The sequence below is a fragment of the Grammomys surdaster genome, unplaced genomic scaffold (assembly GCF_004785775.1).
Source record: "Grammomys surdaster isolate TR1022 unplaced genomic scaffold, NIH_TR_1.0 126546, whole genome shotgun sequence".
NCBI classification, from domain to species: domain Eukaryota; kingdom Metazoa; phylum Chordata; class Mammalia; order Rodentia; family Muridae; genus Grammomys; species Grammomys surdaster.
Genome location: NW_021621338.1, coordinates 13,127,925 through 13,140,032, shown reverse-complemented (window position 1 = coordinate 13,140,032; position 12,108 = coordinate 13,127,925). Strand labels below are relative to the sequence as shown.

Genomic DNA, 12,108 nt, shown 5'->3' with positions numbered 1-12,108 from the left:
CTGTTTTGTATGAGAAAGTTAAGTGATGTGAGTGAGATCTGAGACCACTAAGCAAACGGCAGGTACTATTTGAGGCATGCATGCCTTGATATATTATAGAGTAGATCATCGTGGTTTTAGCTGTGTGAATCTGTTTCTAGCTATAGGATTTAATACTAAATCAATAAAAATACTAGAATCTTATAGAGGGAAAGAGTAGCAGTTGTCACTAAACATCATCTCTCCCATTTAAATTAGCATTTTTAGGTGTTTACCAGTAAATAGTAGCCAACTTTTGAGAAGTAATCCCTTCCTAAAAAGTTGTATTTTGTTTTCCCTCATAAATATATTCTAACATGACACTAAAAAAATAGATAAACTGAGTAAAGTAGAATGAAGAAAGAATACAAAGCTATGCTTGGCTACATGAGATCCTGTCTATAAAAAGATCTGCCTTGTTTAATTTTTTAAGTAGCTTATGTAGATGAACTTGTTATATCTTGTATGTCAATATTTAGGAACTCTCAGACTTCAGAATTATTCTTATCAGACTTCAGAATTATTCATAGCATCATAAATGGTCAAGTTCCTAAAGCTGGAGAAACATCAGTTCATGGCTTGGTGAAAGAATCAGCTCAGTTGGGATTCATCTATCAACCCTGAGATGGAGAAAACCTCAAGGTCTGTAGCAGTTCTGTCAGTAGCCCAGCTGATGAGCTGGGCACTCACAGCATGGCACACATCATAGAATCATTGAGCTCTCACTTGTAGGCTTCTCCTTCTTTGCAGCTGCAGAATGCATGGAGGGTATCAAGAACCAGGTCAGCCTGCTCCATGTCTTTGATAGCTTAGCCATCTGCCCTGGTGTTCATCATCCATTTTAAGGCTTGCAAATCCGTATCACGCTAACTATTCCACTTACACTGCTTTCTGCCGCAGTGTGGTTGAGTGGTAGTGTTTTGTTAAAGATTACATCCTCGAGGCAAGTAGGACATCTAAGGCTTTGATCACTCTACAGGGAAATAAGTGCCTCTGAATGAGAGACCACTAGGGAACATTCACTCGTCATGGAATTTAGAGGTCCATAAGATTAGCAGTAAGTTAGCTCAGCCTTGCGTTGGCTTCACCATAAAAAGCCTCCAAACCAATGAAGCTAGCCTTGACCCATACAGGCAGAATTCTGTCCCAAGCCCTTCTTCCTGATGTGTAAGGCCGTAGACTCAGGAGTTCATGGGTACCATTTTATGGATATTTTAGAATACTTTAGCAGCAGTATTCTTAGAACAAGTGACTTCAGTATAAGCTATGCTAAATTGGGAGGGTCTGTAATAATAGAAGGTGTGGTTTTGTGGTTTTATTTATGTATAAGCTATGAGATTCAAGCATGCCTTTCTTAAATATTTTTGAAAGAAATGAAGACTAAGCCACTATAAAGTCCAGCTGATTTATTACACATGGATGTTTTCTCTAGATTGCCCAAAACTGCTTTATCTTAGCCCCAGTGTATAGATATCAAACTGAAAGGCTAAGTGGAAGCTAACTGTACAAGCGAGATCTCTGTGGGGAAAATTACAGGCCGCAGCTGTGGAGTCCCAGTGTGTTTCCACGATGTGGCTGGTCCCACATGCAGGAGGAACGTCTATGGTTCCAGCGGCCTGGATGCTTTGGTGGCGGCAGGCCCCAATGACACGAGGAAGTCCTTGGTTCCAAAAGGGTTTATTGTCATGGTGGATGGTGGATGGATCTGGAAGTACGCCCCATAAAACTCAGGGCAGTCCCGAGTTATATAGGGAGGGAGAAAGGGGGAGGGTCTGGGGAGGATCGGAGGAGGATCTAGGGAGGCATGCTTAATTTTCTCTGCCCTCTGGCCTTCATTAGTATGTAAATCCCTAGAGCCTGAGGCCTCTAGTCACGCCCTCTACCTTGCACTTTGGCAGGGGCTGTAATGGTTGGCCTACATGACTGAGTTTCATGGAGACTGGATTGTTTTTCAGGACCCTGGGTTCTTGGGGGCGTTTGGAACTCCTGCTGGTTCTCACGCAGAGTCTCGGGGTTCTAGGCAACTGCCCAACCATGAACCAGAATACCCTTACACAGTCCCACAGATCTCAACTATCTTTCTTAGTTTGCTCTCCCCTCAAAAGCCTGTGTTGTCCTGAGACAGTCTCTGTAGCTCATGCTGGCCTCAAACTGGGGCAGTCCTCTTAATTCAGCCTCCCACATGCTAGGATTGCAAGGGATGGACCACCACTCCCGGCCTTTTTCTCCAAGACTTGTTTAGAAATTTGCAAAGTCTAATTAATAGGAAATTCATTAGTAAGCCAGAAAGAGTTTTGAAAAGCTAAATAGCTGCTACTGTAATGCCTGGTGGGGCATGACACAGAAATACACTGTGAATTGCTACTCAGACTAGCTTATCAGTTTTTAAATACGTAAATTATTAAAGTTACTTTAGACAAAAATTCAAACAAGATAGTCTTGGAAATTAAAATTGCTGCCTCCATCCCCGACCCCAACTATTTCTAGAGGTGACCAGCAAGACTGCTGATGTGGGATTCCCAAGACTTCCTGTGGGCTTCACCTGTATCCACACAGATCAGCCCAGTCATTAATCTCATTTTGTAGCACACTGCTTTGTAATTTATACGGTCCCTTTATTTACAGACTATTGTTTTCCTTTTTATTGCTAGCATCACTGGATAGAACATCCTTATACATATTTCACATAGAATATATGCAAAGATATATACGTTTAAGTGGCTACACACTTAGCAACAGACAGCTTTGTCCTCCCTTCTTTTGTAAAAGCTAAATTGCAGTGGTGGCAGCCAGCCAGTGTTCCCCACCTCTTCAGTCTCTTGTTCCCCTTCCACACAAAATTAGAGCTGGCTCTTGTGTCCAGTCAGCTGATGAAAGTATGCTTGTGGTCTTCTGAGGTTTGCCATTAAAGGCCTTTATGACTTGGATTGCTGACTCTGGAAAGGCTTGCCTCTGTGACACTGGGACAGTCCAGCCAATTCCAGAAAAGGAAGAGATGGCCCCTCACTCCAACAGCCAGCACTGACTAGCCCTTTCACAGTGGCTCTGAGGCTGCACTTCCCCAGAGCTTGCTGCACAGGTCAGAGCTGTGTCACTCAGGACCAGCACTGCTGCATTCCCAGCATGTGCCAGAGCCTCAAGAATCAGTGGCCTTAAGGAACATGGAGTGATTGATATGCAGCAATGGATAACTACAGTAGCAGTGCTATGTTTAAGATCCTGAAGTATGAAACCAAGGTGCTTTACTTGTGAGGTCGATTTCTCAGATGTCACTGACTTTCAGAGACCATTTTCCTTAGCTAGTTTTACTTTCTGCTTAATTTCCTGTTTATGTGTTCCTTTTGAGTTTCTTCCATTTTTCTTCTTTTTTGACGATGGTAAGCAAAAAAAAACCACCTCCCTCCTTGATTCACTATAGCCATTATAAAGTACTGTAAGAGCCTCACCTTGCCTTTCTATTTTGTTTTGTTGGGGCTTAAGGCAGAGTCTCTCAGTGGTTGCCTAGGCTAGCCTTGAACTCTGGATCCTGCTGCCTAAGCTTTGAAAGTTCCAGAATTTTATTTCTATAGATCTGTGCCACAACTGTCAGCTTCGTATTTTTCCCCAGCTTTCTATTTAAGAGCTTCTTCCTCTTCCCTAGCATTATGTACAATTCACAGTGGTGGTTTGTCTCCAGTCTTTTTCTACTGAAACTATTAAATGAAGATACTTAACATCTGGATTTGGGTGCATATTGAGAAGTGCTGTGTGGTGGCCACTGTAATGGATACTCTATCTGTACAGACCCACACCCCTATACAGAAGCAGTTAGCAAAGCCTCTATCTGTACAGACCCACACCCCCATACAGAAGCAGCTGGCAAAGCCTTCTCTAGGACCAGACTCTAAACCCCCAGCTTCAATGACATCTCCTGCCAGTCACTCCTTACTAATATATTTGCACCCATGTTCTTATATATTCTGATTCCATGTAGATCAAATATAAAAATTGAAGCCAATCCAATGCATTCCACATTTTATTTGATGATTGATTTTTGTGCATATTCCCATATAAAAGTTACCTGCCTAGGAGTATTCTGCCCTGAAAGAATCATCACTTTATAGCAATATGTTTATATTTCAGCCATTTAATATAATTTTTTAAAAATACAAGTTGCGGGCTGGAGAGATGGCTCAGCAGTTAAGAACACAGATTGCTCTTCCAGAGGTCCTGAGTTCAATTCCCAGCAACCACATGATGGCTCACAACCATCTGTAATGGGATCTGATCCCCTCTTCTGGTGTGTCTGAAGACAGCTGCAGTGTACTCATATAATAAATAAATAAATAAATAAATAAATAAATAAATATTTAAAAAAAAAATACAAGTTGCTTAAAGCAAGGTAGCCATGCTGAGTAGTTTGTGAAGAGGCAGCTATCCTTGACATTGCAGGTGCTTAGGATCCATGAAGAGGTTGCTAAAGCTTCTGGCAATCATTATTCTTATCAATACCAAAACAGAAGCTGCATGTAGGGTTCCTATCTTTATAATATACACTTTTCCTTAACTTCTTCCAATTGCCTATGAAACAAAGTTTTCATTGCTGTCTTTAAATTCAAACTCTTGAGTGGCTCAGAATATTTTCGAAAGTGTATTCTCATTGCACTTTGGGAAAGTATCTCTGCAGAGCTGGTCAGTCCTCTCGAGCACTTTCAGTTTAAAGAAAAATAAATCATCATTAGGTGATGGCCATGGTGACACAAACTTGTAATTCCAGTACTCAGGAACTCAGGAGGCTGAAACAGGACTAAGAAATCCAGGCCACTTTGGCTACATAAAAAAAAAAAACCCTATTTTAAAAAGAGATGGTGGGGTGACATGTACCTTAAAGGCCAGCACATGGGAGACAAAAGCAGGTGGATCTCTGTGAATTTGAGGCCAGTCTAGTCTAAAGAGAGAGTTCCAGATACACAGAGAACCTCTGTCTTGGAAAACCAAAAGGAGGGCTGGAGAAAGATGGCTCAGTGGTTAAGAGCACTGACTGCTTTTCCAGGGGTCCTGAGCTCAATTCCCAGCAACTACATGGTGGCTCACAACCATCTGTAATGTGATCCAATGCTCTCTTCTGGTGTGTCTGATGACAGCAACAATGTACTCACATATATAAAATAAGTCTTTAAAAAAAAAAAGAAAGAAAAATGAAAAAACCAAAAGGAAAAAGGTCAATATCTTTATTGTTCTACCCAGCTAACACTGCCATTATTTAGTACCCTACTGTTAAAAACTAATACAAGAAAGTGCAATAATAATAATAAAACTGAAGATAGTGAAGTATGAAACAATGTATTTTTCTCTCAAGAATATGAAGAACTTGGAGACAGATGACTGTCGTTAAGGGTACTTCCTGCTCTTCTGGAGAACCCGTTTTTGATACTCATTAGCATATGCCCCCAAACATAAATGATAAAAAAAATCCTTAAGTGATATAAACCTTAGCTTTCTTTCATCTACATCTTCTAATGAAAATCAACAGTACCAAAGGCACTTCAGGACCCTCTTGTTCCCCTCTTCCCTTCTCCAGAGGCACCTCATTATCTTCTTGGTACCCAGATAGTTGGGTCCCCCTTCTCCAAAAGCACCTGCCATCAGAAATTTAGAGTTTGTTTATTGTGTGGTCTCTGGCTATGCAAATAAATACTAAGACACTGGAGATCTGAATAGGTGTATGCTTATAATATATGGAGTGAATTATCATACTTCTTCAAGCTTCTGCTCCAGTCATTTGGTGGGTTCTTGACATGAAGTTTGTATCCTCAATGCAGGAGAGACCCTATAATTTAAGGGTCCCTACTTTGATTTTTTCTTGCCAGCTTGTTATTGTCAGAAAACATCACACAGTGGAAACCAACCTCTGTATCAAGTGTGCTTGGGAAGATGATCACCATGTACTACTTCCTAAGTACTAAAGCCATTCCTACTAGGAAAGGGACTTAGTGGGAAGAACACGAAGCAGCCTGGCAGCCATAAACAGTGTGCTGAAGGCTGCTCTTAAAAATGGCCCAGAGCAGGATGTCCGATGTGAATGCAGTGACCTTACTATTTGGGAATGAGCTAGGCTTCATGGAAGTAAATATTTGGAAACAAAGGCATATTTCTCATACTGAATTCCTGGGTGGACAGACACTGTTGTCTGAAATGGTGTGATGTCCCTTGCAAATGGAAAAGACTTAAGAAGCAAAGAGGGTCTTTGATCTCCTCTTAATAAACACAGCCAGCAAGGATCTCATGGGGCATGGAGTGTGGTCTGTAGCCTTGTCTGGCCTAGGACACAACTCTCCTGCTGCAGCATCACCCTTGGGATTATAGATGTGTACCAGCATGCTCTGCTCTAAACACCAGACTTCTGCTATCCAGAAGTGGATAGCTTGAGGACCTCAGCCCCTGGTAGCTCTCCCTCCCTGTTCCATAGACCCTTGTGTTGCCAGGTGTTCACAGATTCAGACAAAGGAATGGCTCTTACAACTAGAACCATTCCATATTTGATTTCTCAAATGCTTCACATGATAGATCATGAGTGTTTTTTTTTTAAGTTTATTTATTTTTGGAAGCTTCATTTTGCTTTGTGAGTATAAAGTTAATTGTTTTTCTCAGATTGAATGCAGAGCTGTATTTAAGCCTTGTTTCCTGATAAAAATACAATTTTTAGTTCCCTCATCACAGAATGAATTACATACAGAGTAAATTATACTCCTATTTATGAAATAATTCTTTCTGGGAACTGTTGGTGGATATTTTATGATGAGAATGCATAAATGGGACTAGGAAGAAAAGAAAATGTGTATTTTGGACTAGGAAGAAAAGAAAATGTGTATTTGGGACTAGGAAGAAAAGAAAATGAATATTTGATATTTCAGCTCCTTTTTTTTTCTGCGCCCAGAGCCTGGGATCATTAGATATATCAGATCCTAGGATGAGGATTGCATCCCACCACAGCACCAGGACTGTCTCACCATAGAATGAGTACTGCTGCTCACCAGAAGAAGGAGGCACTGGAGAGACCCCTATGGGCTACACTGGTGATTTTGTGTCAAAATTCTTAGACTCAGGCTAGTGAATTTAGTTTATTAAGAAGTCCCTGACTTGTGTGTGCGTGTGCTTGTGCGTGTGCGTGTGCACATGCATGTGTAGGTACCTGGTACCACAATACACAACATGGAGATCAGAGAACAAGCTCAGTTGCTGGTCCTTGCCTTCCACCTGTCTTGAGTTTAGATCTTTCTTGTGTGCTACTGCATATACCAAGGGATGTGACCTGCAAGCCTCTGGGAAATCTGTCCCTGGCTACTGTCTTGCCTCAGGAGTAGTGTTTTTGCATGTGTGTGATGGCATGTAAGTTTATGCGTGTTCTGAATGGTCAGACTGAGGTGCTCACATGCACAGCGAGCTCTTACCTCACTCAGGCTCTCCCAGATGCTTGTTCCATTGTTTTTATTTTTCTGGAACTCAGCACATAGCAATCCTCCTGCCTTGGTCTCTGAGATCTAGGATTACAGACAGGAACTCCTAAACCCTGTCTCTGTCACCTTTTCCCAAGCAAGAGGTTGGGCCATCAACAAACCAACCATTTTCATAATAGGTAATATTTGGGAGATTGCAACGGTTACAGTGATTACATTTGCTTATGTATCTTCCTCAATATTTTACCAATAGGCTTTGTCTTTGTAATTTCCCACAATATTCTGGCTGCCTTTGCTTATTTGTTGGTTTTAAGGAAAAAGACATTTTCTAATGAAAAAGCCTTTTCTAGTTTCTTCTCTCAGACCAAACTTACAGAGGAGATGAGAAAGCAAGGGCTACTCTTAAGTACCTGCCCACTTGTCATTTGCTTGATTGGTTCATGCTCTGACTATGAAGCTACTCAGCAGAAACACAAGGTGGATAGACCCCTAATTTCAAGTGTCATACTTAGTCAAGACAAGAACTCATGCAGGCTAAGAACTTTAGTAATTTGATTAGTTTCCTGTTTTGTTTGTGCCAGATTTCCTAAGACAGAATAGTAAATAGAAAGAAAAGAAAATACTTTTTTAAAAATCTCAGAATACCTAGAACAGCTCTGAGATGATATCACTAACAGCCCAGTCTCCCATATTAGTAACATTTGGTGACTTCACCTTTAAGCTCTGCTGACACTAGGGTGCTGTATGCCTTCTTCTCTTCTCTCTCGCCAGGCCTAGATGCCTCCTTATGCCGCGTGCTGTAGAACCCTAAGGAGCCCTTAGTCTCTGTGCAGCACCAAGATCACAGTGGGAAATGTGTAAGCAGAAAGTTTGGGGCTTTACAAAAAAATCTTTTTGTTGATTCCTTGTGAGTTTCCCATCATGCACCCCAATCCCACTCATCCCCCCACCCTTTTGTATCTGCCCTCCACCCTTGCAACCTCCCCTGCCAAATGAAAACAGAAAAGAAAAAGAAAAAAATCTCTCTGTGGAAGCTGCAGTGTGTTGGTGTGTCCCACAGTGTGCCCCTTTGTCCAGACATCTTCACCTCCAAAGGTTCATTGAGTCATTGGTCTGGTTCGAGGCCGCTGGCTTCTGCTACACCCTCAGTACTGGATCCTCCCTGGGACTCCTTTTGCATTACACTTTTGGTAAAAGCAGCTGGGTCTTTTGAATGCAATTATATACCCTTTACCTTCAGAACTTCCTATCACCATTGCCTATTCAGTCTAGTGTAAAGATGAATGTCATACCCTAAGCATTGGAAAGGGCTTCCATCGTCCATGGACGATATGCTTGGCCTTGCAGGATGGCAGTGATTTCGCAAGGTCACGTGACTGTAAACCTCTTTTTTTCCTAGCTTTTATTCCTCAGAGCTCTGAGAGCTGCCAGGGGTCATGAAAGACAGTGGTTGACGTGAGTGGCCCCTATCTCCTGTAACTTGCCAGTGGAAGCAGCACTTCCATAGCAGCTGTACACTGATCAGATGTAGACAACATTGCCTAGGAAAGAGAGGTTTTCAAGACAAGGCTAAATAAACCCCAGCTTTCCGTAATAGATATTATACCTTGCTTGTCATAATTAGCAGGAGATAAGTCTGTTAATTAGTAGATTGCCTATTCCTAGCAGCCTTATCTAATGAAATTCTAGTAGGCACTTAGCGTGAAAAAACTCACATAGCCAGATGACTGATCACCAGCAAGGCATCCCACAGGCTAACCTGCAGTGAGTCCCCACCTCGATTCCCATCACAAACACTTGTACTTCCTCAATTCCCTTCTGGTCATTTCTAAAATACTTCTATCTATCTTCCACTCATTCCTTTTCACTCTCACAACTTAGAAATAAGCCCTCATAGTTCCTCATTTGGTTTCTGTAGCTGGTGTCTCTCCAGAACATTCTATGTAGCACTGCAAAGCACATGATCTTTTAAATAGTCTACTCAACTGGGTAGTGGTGATACATGCCTTTAATCCCAGCACTCGGGAGACAGAGACAGGTGGCTCTCTGTGAGTTCGAGGTCAGCCTGGTCTAGAGAGCTAGTTCCAGGTCAACCAGAACTGCACAGAGAAACTCTGTCTTGAAAAACAAAAACAAACAAAAAAGTTTACTGAATCATGTTAGTCCACAAGTCAAGTATTTCCTCTGTTGTTCACTCATGAAGTCTTCATGCCACTCCCAGCATGTAATTTCCCCCAAATGGTGATTGCTGGCTAGACCACAGCATGGACAGGTTCCCAAACGTGACCCTCTGAATCCCTTTAGCTTGTGCGAGTCCTGAGCATGAACTTTTAATTGTGGAAAATGACTACTGCTAAAAGCACTGTGGCCTTACTGGTATGACCGTTGGCAGTGAAGTACCTGAGGGATTAACATTCTAACTGCACTTCTTTGTAGTGAAGTGTCTGGAGTCACAAGTTGGACCCCATTGGGTCCTTGGTCATTACACGAATATCATTCAAACAGAGGTGCTGATTTCAACAACCCTCACTCAGGAGTCAGCATGTTCTGCTTCCCTGTGCAGACTCAATCTGACTTACTGTTTTCTAAACTCATCCAATGTGCTTGTCATCTGTTACACATACAATGGATGATGATGATGATGATGACGATGATGATGATTATTATTTTACTTAAGCAGTCTTTAATGAAAGCCGTGCATGAGATGTCTCTACTCCTGCATCTTTTCGATCGTTTCTTCTTTGTATCTGCCCTTCTCCTTTCCTACTTGCCGGGACTTGGCTTTCCTCTCCAGGATCTTCTTGCGGTCCTGGTCCAGCTTTAGCCTGGTAATAACCACCTTGCTGGGGTGGATGCCCACGTGCACAGTTGTGCTGTTAGCCTTCTCTCGATGGACTCGCTCAATGTAGATGACGTATTTCTTCCTGTACACTTGGACCACTTTGCCAATCTGCTGGCTTTTGTAGTGTCCTTAAACAACCTGAACTTCATCATCCTTTCGAATGGGCATAGACCGAACATTATACTTCTGTCTCAGCTCTTTGGAAAGAGGGGAAGACATGATCTTCCTCCGAATGTGAGAAGGTGCATTGAAATGCCGTTTGCGGTTCTTGCTTCGGTCAGAAGTCACAAAGGGATTGAATTTCATTTTGGCGGCTGCGATCCACTGATGGCCGCAAAAGGAAACCATGTAATGGATTATAATGTTGGGTTTTATCAATGGAACATACGAGCGTGTGGATTTTAAGCATCGTATTAGTTACTTCTCCACTGCTATGACAAAAATAATTTAAGCAGGGGAAGTGTTTCTTTGGATTTGCCATCTAATAGGATTTACCATGACAGGGAAGGCCTGATGACAGGAACATCAGGTGGCTGTACATTGTATACATAGTCAGAAAACAGAGATGTTCACCTGGGTTCTTCCTTTTTTTTTTCCATTTTTACTTATTGTGGGACACAGCCTATGAAATAGTGCCACCCACATTCAGTCACTCTTATAGACGTGCCCAGACCTAAATGACAAGATGAGCCACATGTGGTGGCTTGAATGGGAATGTCCCACCCTAGGTTCAAATGTTTGAAAACTTGGTCCTCAGTTGTTGGAACACTTTAGGAAAGAGTGGGGACTATGACTTTGTTGGAAAAGATATGTCACTGGAGGTTTTAAAAGTCCATGGCATCCCCAGTTAACACTGTTAACTTTAGCATGGACCCTAACCCTCTGAAACTGTAAATTTCAAAAACAAATGTTTTCTTCTATAAGTTTCCTTGGTCATGGTGTCTTACTTACCCACAGCAATAGAAAAGGGACCAAGATATCACACCCATTTTAGATTAAAGAGAAATCTAAGCCCAGTGTAGAAGTATGCATTGAGATTTCAACTGGACCTTTTTTTTTTTTTGCAAAGTTGAGACAATTAACCATAAGCAAAGCATCAAAGAACTTTAGAATAATTAACTCAGATAAAAAAAATTATACATATAATTAAATCTTACAAGTTGGACAAAATCCTGAATTGGTTGAAATAGACCGCAGGGGGATTCTATCTATATATGTTGTTCTCTCTGCTACCCTTGCTGATTCTCATTCTAGACTCTTCTAAAAGGCAGAGTGGGATATCAGAGGCCTGGGCGGTCAGAGTGTTAGCTGACAGCGCAGCTCTGTTTTATGGCTTCCTGGATGACACTGATCAGTAAACAATGCAAATGAAATTGATTCAATGATTCTTGCTAATATTAAATGACTCTAGGCCAGTGGTTCTCAATCTGTGGGTTGCAACCCCTCTGGCAAACTTCTATCTCCAAAAACATTACGATTCATAACAGTAGCAAAATTACAGTTATGACGTAGCAACAAAAATAATTTTATGGTTGGGGTTGCCACAACATAAGGAACTGTAATAAAGGCTCTCAGCATTAAGAAGGTTGAGAATCACTGCTTTAGGTGAACCATTCCTACCCAATTGATTGTAATATGTGTAACTACTTGATTCCTTGTTCAGAACTCTTTCATCTTTTTTAAGTTCATATTGTGAATTTTCTAATTGTAGGGTTAATGTCAAGTTGCACACTTGCCAAGCACTGAGGAAGATGTGGGAAGTCAGCTTCTGCTTCAGTTATTTAAAACATGTGTGATTCTTTAGAGCTGTGG

General features: G+C 41.6%; 1 pseudogene; it reads right to left on the bottom strand.

Annotated features, from left to right (window-relative positions):
* Nucleotides 1-10,164: 10,164 nt before the first annotated feature.
* On the bottom strand, nucleotides 10,165-10,611 carry LOC114615051 (annotated as a pseudogene).
* Between the last annotated feature and the right edge of the window lie 1,497 nt (nucleotides 10,612-12,108).